The 12,678-nt window shown below is 39.1% G+C and overlaps 2 protein-coding genes across 7 annotated transcripts in view; one reads left to right on the forward strand and one right to left on the reverse strand.

Moving 5' to 3' along the window:
- CMSS1 (cms1 ribosomal small subunit homolog) overlaps positions 1 to 12,678 on the forward strand; it is a 244,276-nt gene that overhangs the window by 124,013 nt on the left and 107,585 nt on the right. The gene's annotated exons all lie outside the window — the stretch shown is intronic.
- FILIP1L (filamin A interacting protein 1 like) overlaps positions 1 to 12,678 on the reverse strand; it is a 159,711-nt gene that overhangs the window by 122,232 nt on the left and 24,801 nt on the right. The window lies entirely within an intron of this gene.

Here is a 12,678-nt window from a genome sequence, read left to right on the forward strand (position 1 = left end):
CTTTTTCTGTCTTCCTTAAAAAATGGTATTTTTTTTCTCTGTATTTAAGGGAGGAGGGGGAATCCTCAACCAAGGCTAGTGCTGTGCCCCTTTAAATACTCTGATATGGTTGCTGGAAGAGAATTTGAAAATCTCAAGTAGGTGTTTGGGTTATTTCTGAATAATTTTCTATATGCAGGGTGATAGTACAAATGCACAAGCAAGTTATTAACTGTCACCTGCAGTAGTCTGAAGAAGTTTGAAATAGGTTTTCCTTTAATGAAGCAGAGTGTGCTGCTTCATATTTCCTGTGGAATATCTGCATGCTCGAAGGCCCTGCCCAAGTATATAACAAAGCTTATGTAGTAGGAAGGTCTTTATCTCTCTATACCCAAGAAGAATTTAAAGCTAGATAGCAAAAAGTAGGTATTTTAAACACATATTGTAAATTAAATGATGATCCAACAGAGTAATTAACACAAGTTGCAATACCAGGATTCCAGAGTTGTGTTGTTTTTGTAAAAAAACAAAGTCTGCTAGGTCTTTACTGTGTAACAATGATATGGGGAGCTGTACTGTACTGTGTTTTCGCCTCCGCAGCCATTACTAACTGTAGATTTGGAAGCTTCTTGTTAAAAGGCTGCAATCCCAAGGAAAAAGATCTTTCATTTAGCAGGACTAGAGACAACTTCTGATTGTAAGAGAATTGGTATATTGTGGAGAGTAATGCAACTATAAATATGACTTCCTGTGTATTAGACATGTTTGCCAGTTGCTGGAAGCTTGAAAAAGGAGATCTTGTCTGGTTACAATTCACAATCAACCTATGGAAAGGAGTTGAGAACAGCAGTCCGTTTCTTTTATCAAGGACACTCTTGGTGCATAGTATTGAAGTTCTGCTTTTTTGTTCTTTTTCCTATACGTATACAGTTTTAATTAATCAGTGAGAGGCCTGGGCATGAGGTAATGCTGGAAATCAACAATGTGAATCCTGTGATTCTCAATAGAGAATTAATGGAAACAGAGGTATTGCTATCTCCTTGGTCAAAGTAGTATGTCATTTGGACAGTATCTAAAGGCAGGCTTTGGGCTGCTGTGTGCATAATATTCCTTTGGGTTTTGTCTGGTTTTAGAAGACCAAAACTAAAACAAGAAATAGTGTAATTTATACTGGGAAATAATCCTGATCTTTAAAATTCTCTGGCATCTGTATTGTCACAGCTTAGTCAGAAGGACCCTCTGTAGCCATCTAGTCTGATCCTTTGTGTAATGTAAGGCAAAAATCTCCTGCTTATTATTCAAACAGATTTTACGTGGGTTTCAGCCTCTAATAAAGTCAATGCAAGTTGTGTGGATTTTAATTTTCTCAAGCCTTAAATATGCTTCTTCCTTGCCATTCCACCTGAAAGGCAATTAGTGATCTTCTCAGATGAACTCTGGAGTTCGAGATGCTTTATTCCAAGAGACAAAGCTCGTAGTTGTCCAGAAGTGGGTTCATGGTGTTTGTCCTCATCTTCACCGCTCCCCACACAACTGGTTCCCAGATGCCAGTGAGGAAGAGGTGGGAGGCAGTGTGATGAGGAGGGGAGAGGGTAGAGAGGCAGCGAAGCTGGTGGCATGAGGAGTAAGGAAAGGGTATGAAGAAGCTGGCATCAGTGAGTCCCTGCTTCAGAGAGGTATGAAAACATTGACCTAAGATTGAAAGGGTAGGATTCCTCCAGTTGTTCTCTACATATTGGCCTTGACCATGTTCCTGTTTTTAGGGTAACCAGACTTTGAAGAGATTCGAGCCCTTAGGTAGTGGTGGTTCTCAGTTGATGGGAGAAACCTGGGAGGGGAAAGGGGGGAAGCACATGTGTTCCATGTCCTGTGCATGCCCTCACTCTTGCTCATGCGCTTTCTCTCACTCACTCTTGTCCTTTCCTCACAATGTCTCTGCTGAGCAAAGCTTTTAATTACCGGTCAAGAGCATTGTATTCATTTCCCTCTGTCAGCTACCCTCCTCCATAGGCTCTCCCTGCTTCTGTCCAAACTGCCATGCAGGGTTATGTACTCCACAAAGGACTAGAAACCTGGACATTGTGGCATCTGCTCTGGGCCACAACAGAAGTAGAGAGGGAATGTTGCATCAGTGTGTGCATGTACATGTACTGCACACACTGCACAAGCCTGGGCCACATGGATGGCTTTGCTACAGTGCAATTTTTTTTTTTTTCTTTTTCTTTTTTTCTGAATAGACAGTAGCTTGGGGGCAGGAAGGAAAGAAGAATCTGCTGTGAAAAAAAATGTAGATTTCACTTCCTTGAGATCAGTTTTTGCCCTGGTTTTATAGAGTCACTTTATGTCATTCAGTTAAGAAAGTACTTTATAGTCCTACATCTTGAGTACAGGTAGAAACACCACTTTATTTCATCTGAGCTCTGTCCTGTGACTTAACAACCATGTTCCTACAAACGAACAATCTCTCTCTTCTGAAGGTTTTCATTATCACAAGGCTTATAATCTGGGAAAAAAAAAAAATGAAGTATGGAGTCCAGATTATTTATTTTGAAATAGAAATTTAACTACATATATTCTGGGGTGGGTTTTTTTGTTTCACCTGTCTTTGAGTTTCGTATCCTTTCCTGAGTTTTCCTCTTTAAAAAAAAAAAAGTAAAAAGTAGTTATATATAGATGTAGATTACATCACTTAGTCTGTAGGACTTATATTTTCTACAAGGGTACCAGTTTACTGCCAAAATATGACTCAAAAGATCAATAGCAAACAATCTGTACAAGTTTACACAAGAGAACTGAAGTATTTCATTCCGTAAGCATTGTGCTTTAAAAGCACACATTGCAAAAATAGATACTACTTTGGGAAGGCTGCTTTCTTAATTTTCACTGTTGCTTTCAGAAGTATGTCCAAATAGTTACAGGCGTTTTTTTTCCTGAGAAATCTGTTGCTGCACACTGAGAATGTAAGGGAGTTGGAATGGCTATGGCTCCAAATGCTTGCACTTAAGAGAGGTCTGTCATAATATTTCTGTCCACAAAGACAGTCTTAAATTTTAAAAAAAAAAACAAACAAAAAAACCCAATTTAATTTACCCATCTGATGCATTTTTATTGTAACAAAGAATTCAAATGGAGGTCTGGAAGGTGCATTCCTGTTTTAAGGATATGCTGATCATGGTGGCTGTGGTTGAAGGAGGTGCATTTGCCGTGTCTTTATGAACATTGTTATGCAGTGCATATAATGTTTAATATGCTTTGATTTCTTTAAAACTCTCTGCATTATTTTATCTAAAATCTGTGTATTAAGAAGTGAATGATACTTTCTTCATGTCTGTTCTTGGTTAACGTTCTATAGAAGAAAATTAATTGGACAACGTAATACTGCACTAATAGACATAACTCTCATTTTTGTGTAGCCCTTTTTTGTTGACAGTGTCAAACATTTTGCTCCTCAGTCATTGTCTTTACAGTTTTTCTAATTCCTTGTATGTTGGTCCATTTAGCAAGTCAAACGTAAGAAGGGAAAAGGAAGGAGAGCTGCCCATTCTCCCCTCTTTTTTAATCTGAGATTAAAAAAATGCATACAAATATCTCAAAGTCTAGGAGGAAAAATGTGCAGTTTAGGAATCCATCCTGTCCCTTTTGTTCAGCTCATGCTTTTTATTAAATTTTTTGGCTCCTGATTTAACATTATCTACCCAGTAACTGATAGTCAAAGTCTCTACAGCATTTCCAACAATTCAGAGGCATCCTGACCATCTACAGATAGTAATGTTTGATAGCACTGGGTTTTTTAGGCTGTAAATGTTTGAGCATGTCACAGCTTTTAGATTTGAGAAAAAGCACACATTTTAGAAAAACAACTGAAAAGAGAAAAGTAGAAACTGGAAAATTAAGAATTGGGGTAGGTAGGAAAGAAGGGCAACTCAGGTAGTCAGAGCTTTCAGCTCTGGGTTTATTGCTGAGTGTTCCTTAAATTTGGCGCTTGTCTGTTGAGATTGTGAGAACAACCTTCATTATTCTCAGCAGTTTACCCACCACAAAGTTTTGTTCTCCTTTTACAGAGGGCTTGTCAAATGCTATGACAACTAGGCTGGTTTTAGGCAAACAGACCCTGGCTCTAAAAAGACAGTAAGTCTGCGAGTCAAATGTGGAGGGCAGCCATTGGCACTGGAAGACGTAAGAAACCACAGATTGTTTTCTCGTTGGATGAAGAGCTTAAAGCAATGTAAAGTTAATTGAAGAATTCCTTGAAAGTGAAGTCAGCTTAAAATAAAAGCTATGGGGTCTGTAATCTACTAAATGTGAAAGCTTTGTAGGCAGTAGTGAACCTAAAAGTTTGAAAAGAACATATTTTAGTAAATATATCTGGCTTGTGTTACGGACTGTCCTGTTTTAATTATTTGTCCAAATAATGTAGATTTGCAGTAGGATCTCTAATTAGGCACGGTTTGATTTATTGAGCTGGCCCCATATAAACCATGATGTCATGCTGTACTGCTCAAAATTACAGCTCTGCTCTTGCAGTTTAAAGACGATTATTTTTAACTTTGGAATGTTTCAGTTTTGTGCATCTTGGCTTTTGGCTTTGTGAACTTAAGATGTTCTCTGCTCCCCTCCTCCTCCCTCCCCCAGATCAAAGCAATTCGCTGTAATGTAACCAGAACAAAACCCATTGAAATGGACTTCTGAACACTCTTGGCTTTAAATGTTGTTGGTAAATAAGAAGAAAGGCAAGAATATTCATGCTTGCTGTCAGGAGGGTTGAGAAATAGGTACAGTAGGTATTGAACTATGTTTCGCCAGGCGTCCAGATGCTGATGCCATTCCAGAGCAGGAATGTTTCACTTATGTCTCTAAAAGGTCTTAGTTTTCTTTTGATGCTGTGATTGAAGTAAAGGGGGAAAAAAGGGGGGGGGGGGGAGCGGGGGGGGGGAGAGGCAGGATCTGCACTGCCTGTTACTGCAGGTAATAATTATTTACTAGGAACAGGAACTCTCATGCACATGAGTTTTTACTCATATGTGTTGCATTTTCTGCTCGTTTCCCATTTGAATAGGAAAATTTGCCTTCAGTTAAATCTGGGTCTGTTCCAAATGCAAAGGGAAGGCTTTTCACAGGAGATTTTCTGCATTTCCATACAGAGGAGGTCTCACTTCTGCAGAATTGAGCAGCATCCCTTCTTGCCAGCGTTCCTGATCTGGACTTGCAGGCAAAGGGACACACAGCAGGGTGTGGAGGAAGGGAGGACTGAAAGTAAGGTCAGAGTATGGTCTCTCCTGCCAGCCTAGCCTCTTCTAGCATGTTAAGAAGAGACCAGGCATTTCAGGGCAGGGGGAGTCTTATACTGGAGGCACTTATTTACTCATAGATGTCAAAAGGTGGGAGTTGTGTTTGGGAGGCAGTAGCTGTGTCAGAGGAGGACAGACTCCATTTTCTAACAGAGCAATTAGGAGAGTTTCTGAGTGGGAGGGGAAGGTGAAAATGTCTTCCTGTGAATTTTAGGGGGAAGACTCCGTGAGCTGCCCTTGGTAATGATTGCAGTGTTCCAGGCTCCTGTACGTTGAGAACAATGCACGTTGAGTCATTGCAAAGCTGTACCTTCTCATGAGGAGCCTTGATTACATAGCAGCTGACTTAGTTTCTATGCTATAAATTGTGTATGTAAACTAGATTACAGCTTAAAAGACTCCTAAAAAACCATGGGATTTTTTAGGGTTTTTTGTAAGGATATTCTCAAATGAGTATCACATTTTTAATATAATCAGTTGTTCACTAACATACTGGTTTTACGTGGGTAACTGCTTTTAGTCGTCCTATAACTAGTTTCAGTTTAGGTAAATCAAAGGTTGGAGAAGAATGCTGCTTGCGGGGAAATGGGAAAGCAGTTCATACTCTCTCTGTGCTTTGGTGCCAGTGAACGTAAATGAATGGAAAGTATGTGCAAGTTTGCTAACAAATGGTATGTATAGTGGAAAGATTTGATGTCTGACTTCAGTTTAAAAAAATACATATTAATTTGCTTGTTTTGACCTGGCAAAGTTGCAAACTGAAAACAAATTTAACCATTAGAGAAAAAGATGAAAGCCTTAATCCTTTGAGTATTCAGGTCTCTGGTTTGCAGTTAGTAACAGGGGGCCTGTAATGTCTTGGTTGTAACATAATATCAATAGAAATTTAATAAAGTTTAACATTCAGTGAGTTTCCGTCTCTTGTTGATTGTAATGCTCTGAGAAGGTTTTCACAGTGGCTGACATCTCTGAGAAAGGTGAGCTTTTGGTGATGAGTGGACCACCTGTCTTGTTTTGATGAAATGAAAATAAGTGGTAGACTTCAGGTAGTTCCATGACGAGATGCTCATGTTTTGTCTTGTGTTAACAACACATGTGTGGTTTTTTATATCAGTCACAAAATCTGAATAGAATATCTTTTCCAGGATGGTAATTAGCAGATATTTTAAATGGATCTTGCCATGAGATTTGTGTGGAGTGAATATCATCCACTGTGTGTGTGTCTGGGCACATGCATGTACATGCATGGGTTTTGTCGTCCTTTTTTTTTTTTTTTTTTTTAAGGATCTGGCAATATACTTGGTACTGAAACAGAAACAGTCAGACCTTGAGGAACTTATGACTGACAGCAGTTTAATTCTCTTCTGTGTAATAAATGACTGATGTAGGTTTAAATTTTTTTTTTTTTTGGCAGTTCTTTTCCTGACATTTACTTGCTGAAACTGGTCTTGGAACTTAAAGGAACAGCTTGCCTCTGAGAGGCATAACAGTTTCTCCCATCACTTTACATCTTGTCATTAAAACTGGACATTCACCCACAAGCTGTCTCACAACTCTGAAGTTACAGGTTTGAAATTACTCAATGAGGATCTTTAGCCTGCAGTGTATGATGAAGTGATTCTAATGGCCAGACAAGACAAGAGGGTGATGATGACTGTCATGAGAAACTAAACAGGGAGGTGGGACAGGAACGTGCCTGCTGTGATACCTCTGGAATTGCCAGGAGGTCACCAGATGGAAAGTAATGGCACTTTCCAGTTACAGTACTTCCAGTAGCTTCCTTTTCCTTTTGCTCTACAATGTAAAGCTGTTTAGTGTCACATAAAAAACCAGTCTCTTCAATAACACGTGCCTGAAATTATGTTCTTGATGCTGATGCCAAAAAACAATTGGGATCACAGCATACAAAAGTACTTGAACAGAGAGATGGAGGTGATCAAATCTGGTGCGCAGGGAGTCTCATGAATGTGAAGTCATGTGAATGACATGAAGGCACAGGGAGGAACACATCTGGCAGCCGTGTAATTTGAACAAGTCCCTTGTCATTGATTAATGGTATGGTGGTCACATACAAGAACTTACCACACATCTCTTGTGATATTCCTCTACCCCCTCATTCCCACTTTCTCAGCTGCAATTGTCCTCTGGGCGTGTTTCGGTTGGAACGAGCAGGCTCAACCAAAAAAGCTGAAGGAGGTCATCTGTGCTAACCTGTCTTGGGTGGAAACAGCTAGGGAGTGATCATGCAAGCAGCTCAGCTAGCTTGAGGAGTGTCGACCTGCCCTGCGGGTGGGTGGGAAAGGGGAGACATATCATCTGAGGAGAGGTGACTCCTGGCAGAGGATGCATGCTCACAACCAGTGACGGTGTCTGCTCTGCGTCTGGGGGTTGAGAAGGCAGGTACACATAGATTATCATCTGACTGCTGTATCTTAGTTTGCTAACTTGAGCATGGTTAGTAGAGAAGCCATGATGCCACAGGTCAGAGTGCAGGCTGTATGGAAGGTTAACACCGTAAGTAGCTGCACACTTAAAGGCAGACTACTGCACTTGTTGGCAGAGATTAAAAATAGCACAGCTTTGGTTTTGATGTTTTGCAAGACTGCTTCTGACGGGCATAGTGGAAGGTGTGCTTTTCCTCAAATGCAGCTACAGTTTTGTCTGACTAAAACTTTGGCTCGTTATTGGTTATATCTGGAATTCAGGCAGCAATGCTAAGATGATTCACATACATTAATTAAACCTCTAGCACCATCGTGGGAGGCAAGTTTAGAGGAGGTAATGGAGATGAGTAGCCTAAAGGTGCAGAGGGAATCTGCTTCAGAGCTGAAATTAAACGTTGGCTCCAGGCATCATGCCTCTGGAAATTCCTAAACTACTCAAGTTTCATGTCAACACTGTCCAATTACAGCACTGTAATTTAGAGTAATTTATAAGTCTGTATCTGTAGTGGATAAGATTTGCATAAACCACATCCATTAACAATAAAAGAACTGCTATTAAATAATTAAGTAATAAAAAGATCACACCATCAGTAACATGATTAAACTAAGAAAGGGTATCGCTTCTTTATATCTGGCTTCTCCTGAACACTCAGGAGCAGATGTATTGTGTCAGACCAGTGTCCATCTAGCTCTATCTTGGCTCTAGCCATAGCTGTTAGCCACAGAAAGATTACAAGAATAAGGCAAGCGTACAGTCACGCCTTTTTTTTTTTTCTTTTGCCACATCTTGCTGTTTTCTGCAATTCTGCTCAAATTCTATTCTGAAATCTTTTTTCAGCTTTGAATTTTGGAAATTATGCATCGTTGTGGCAACATCTCCATAGTAATCTGTCTTTTCTCGTGAACAGTGTGACTAAGCATACCCAAGCCTCCCTCATACACATTTTATAATCGCCATCTGCTAGTAGTGTGTTGTGATATATACTTGCATTTGAGAAGTTTCTTTTACAGCAGGATAAGTTCATCTGTCCACCATAGCCTAGAAGACTCCAGAAATGTGGTGAGTCCCATTACTGTATTTGCTCTTTTATCCATTTTAGAGAAGAATTAGTGGTTATGGAAACTACCAAAAGACCCTTTCCTGCAGGGATTTGAAGAGAGATAAGGAAGGCCCTTATAAAATGTGGAAGAAGTCACTGTGCTTGATGTTTTCTTCCCAGAGCTCTGTAGCTGCCTCCTTGCCATGGGTAGGCCTATCATTTATGTTAGCATCAGGACATGCTTGCAATGCTTTTGCATTGATCCGAGGCATTCCAATCTGCTTAGTGATCTTTGAGAAATGCCTTTTAAGGCTTTGTTTGTAGTTGTTCTGTGAGCATTGTTCTTTAAGAAGAACGTCATAAAACGGCTTTATTAAAAATGACAGAAGTGGGTAATTAATTTAAAAATTGTTTTTATAAGCTATTAAAAGAAAAGTTGGGATTTTTTAATAGTTTTACTTTATGATGTATGGCTGCTTTTAAATGTTGATGGAACAAGGGAAATCAGAAAGACAAATTTCCCCTGGTTTTCATTGCAGGGCACATGGGTCAAACACCCAGCATGGTGTTCTCGGAAGAAACAGTTTCATTTTTCCTAAAGTGGACATGCAGTACTAAAGCTTGCTGTTTTATGACTGAGTGGTACTAAAATGCTGTTTATTGTCAGTCTTTTCACATCTGAATCATGTTATTTAATCCAGATTTTCTTTGAAACCACTGCCAGGAGTGCAGTATGGATGAATGCTTGGAGAAACCAATGTGTGTTAGGCACTCTGATGCTTTTAATTGTTTGGAGTAATCATGAATTTCACACATGGAGAGAAAATGCTTATTTCTCTTCTCTGTTTAGATTTACATGTTGAATGATGGGTATAGCTGATGTGTTTTTTGTTTTTTCTTTTAAAAGTGAAAGATAATTATGGGAAATAGAGTAGGATTTTGCTTTGCTTATGCTATGCATTTGGGAACAATGTGTTGAGTTGGTCTTACGCAGTGCCTTTCTAATCAATGAATGTATGTCTTTATGTGATTCTTTCATGCAGAGGCAGATGAGGAGTGTAAACAAGGATAACAAAGTGTCTATACCCTTCTTTTACACTTCATAATCCCATTTTCTTAGTTTTTATTGGCTTGTTTGCTTGGTTTAAAGCTTAAGAATCAAAAGGGAAAGTGACCCTGTAAAATTATAAATAATCTCCAGTGGTTCCTTTAGTAGACTCTCGAAAACCTGAGTACCCCTACTTCATGTAGATGTAAAAGACAAAATTGTGACTTGTATCTTTGCTTCTAATTTCCTGCACAGTGACTAATCATATTGTCATTTTTTTCCACCATGTTTGTCTTAGCTAGCGTTGTTCATAGCAATAATTAATTGCTGGCAGTAACACTGGCCAGTGTATACTATAAAACAGGATTTGCTTTTATCAGTAAATTATCATACACTTACAGCTTGAGCCTCTATCTGCGTTAAAGTTCTCATTCCTACTGCTGAGTCTTCACACTTGCAACTGATACTGCAAGCAGAAGAAGCTAATGCAAACTCTGCTGCTGCCTTCTCCGTGGGGAGCAGTCATTTGGATGGAACAAGCATTTTGCTAGGAAACAGAGTGGCATTTGGTTTCTTTGCACCTTCATCCAAATCTTACCAACCAGCCCAAGCAGGAGGAGAAAAAAATATTTGCTGGGTGCCTTTCAGATGGTGACATCCTCTCTTCCCACAAATAAACACCAACATATCTTGATTTCTCATGTGCAAATCAAAGGCAAGGGCTTCTCATTCCATTTGTCAAATCAAGGGTTTGGGTGTGCTTCATTGCATCCTGACCTGACACAGGTTGTTTTCTCCCTTCTGCATCTTGCCCTTTTATGGAAAGTGCTGCTTTTCCTTTTATTCCTTACATTACAAAGGTGACTGAAACCTGAAGAAGGGCTTTGGTACCTGGAAATTTGACCTTTAGCTATAGGAATTAAATCTAGTAATAGATGCTGCCTCTTTCCAAGCAGCTTGTTGTGCCTGCAGTTTGTGAAGTATTTCAACAGCTTTCGTATGATCCTGTATGTATGAACTTATGATTTATTTTTCTTGTTTCTAGACCTAGTCTTTATCCAGTGTAAGTAATGAAAAATCAAAGAGCTATACCCAAGAAACAGGAGTTTAATTTCTGTTTGGAACGTGTGCCTAGTCATGACTGCAAAGGTTCTTTTCTACTGTTCTTTTTGGTTTTTTAAAACTCATGGCTAGAACATAGCATATGCTGTAATACTTTCCATTTGCAGAGCCCTCTGTTTGATGATTGCAAGCTGCTCTGTAAACATTTTTTGGTCTGACTGTCATTTTTCAGAGTCTGGAGCCTTCTCCGTTTTTGGTGGGAATGTGGCTAAGTGATTTGCTCAGGGTCACCCAGTGTATCAGCTGGAACACAGTGGTGACATGGATCTGTAAGTTTTTGGCTTTTTTTGATGTCTTGATTGTATTTTCCTCTGCATTACATGGAATAGTGTAGTGCAACATACCTAGAAAGTAACTGGAAAAATTCTTTGGGCTGAATGTATAAAGTCTGGAGAATAACTGGAGAGAGTTTGGAGTAATTAATTATTACTTCCTTATGCATTTTAAAAACAATGATAGTTGAGAATAATAGATGAACTGGACTACACTATTAGTCTTAGAAAGATACTTCCTTTTGGACTTTTTTAGATCATACACAGATACTATATAGTGCTTATGTGTAAACTTAAGCTTAGGTTAATTTTTTAAATTCCAGGATAGAATATGTTAGGATAAGAAGTTTTGATTTGTGTGTGGGTTTTTTAGTTTTGGTTGGTTGGTTGGGTTTTTTTCTCCTGAAGGGTACAAGTACAGTACTTTCACTGTTGCTAAGTGTAATCCAATCCTGCATACAACAATGGTGATAGGCAGAGGGACTTTTCAGTAACTGAACAACAGAAGATCTTTCAGTACTAGGTATATTAGGAAGGCCTTGTGGAAGGATTTTAGTCTCCCTAATATAAAGGTGCATTTAGTAATGATGGTTTTTCTTCCCTTTTCCCTCTTTAATTCTGGTAGTTTACATGGACCACTATTTCTGTTGCTGTTTCAGTCCTTGTGTTTTTGAAAAATATCTTCACTTCCAATAATGCTTTTGGATAGGTGATTCTATTCCCTATATATTAAATAACTTGAGAATTTCACGTTCTTCAATCATGTAATTACTGGGGTTTTTCGTAGTACTTTTTGTGAGTAGCCTGTCCCCTTAAAAAGGAGTTCTTTTAGGGTGTTCAATGTTTTACAAAGATGAGTTAAAACATTAGTTCAGAAGTAATTTCTTGCATGAGAGGAAAGAACAATTTTCAGACAGCAATGGTTAAGAAATTTAGGGTTTGGGTTTTTTTTAAAACTATAGACATTTGAAGCTGTTTTCTCAAAACAGTTAAAACTTCCATTTAGAATGCACAAGATGTGTGTGTTTTATTGAGCAGTGAGCACCTACCATCGTCTCTCCTTAGTGCTCTGTGCAAGTTGAAAGCTGTTTACATTTGAGGTTAAATACAGTTTGACAACTCACCCCTTTCCTATTTATTTTTCTTTTTTGATATTACTAGTAGTATCTTAATAGAAACACGCTTCTCTTCCCTGTGTAGCCCAAACCTTTCTCCTTGTCAGTGTCAGGCCATCCTCTAGCCCAACTACTCTTATCTTCTGGCCAGGTCCCACTCAGGATCCCTGCCTGTGTGTTCCCCTTTCCTCCCAGGGAGAAAGATACCCTTCCTCTCCCACCGGTCCATGAAACTCTATTGTTAGTGGCTTTAATGTGGAGGAGGGTTGCTGAGGATGGAAATGAAGTCAACATAAATTTATTTTACAGAAATTAGAGTGCTTTCTGACATGTTTCTGCTACCATGTTTCAGCTGTCATGTTTTCATGGA

The sequence above is a fragment of the Harpia harpyja genome, chromosome 8 (assembly GCF_026419915.1).
Source record: "Harpia harpyja isolate bHarHar1 chromosome 8, bHarHar1 primary haplotype, whole genome shotgun sequence".
NCBI classification, from domain to species: Eukaryota; Metazoa; Chordata; class Aves; order Accipitriformes; family Accipitridae; genus Harpia; species Harpia harpyja.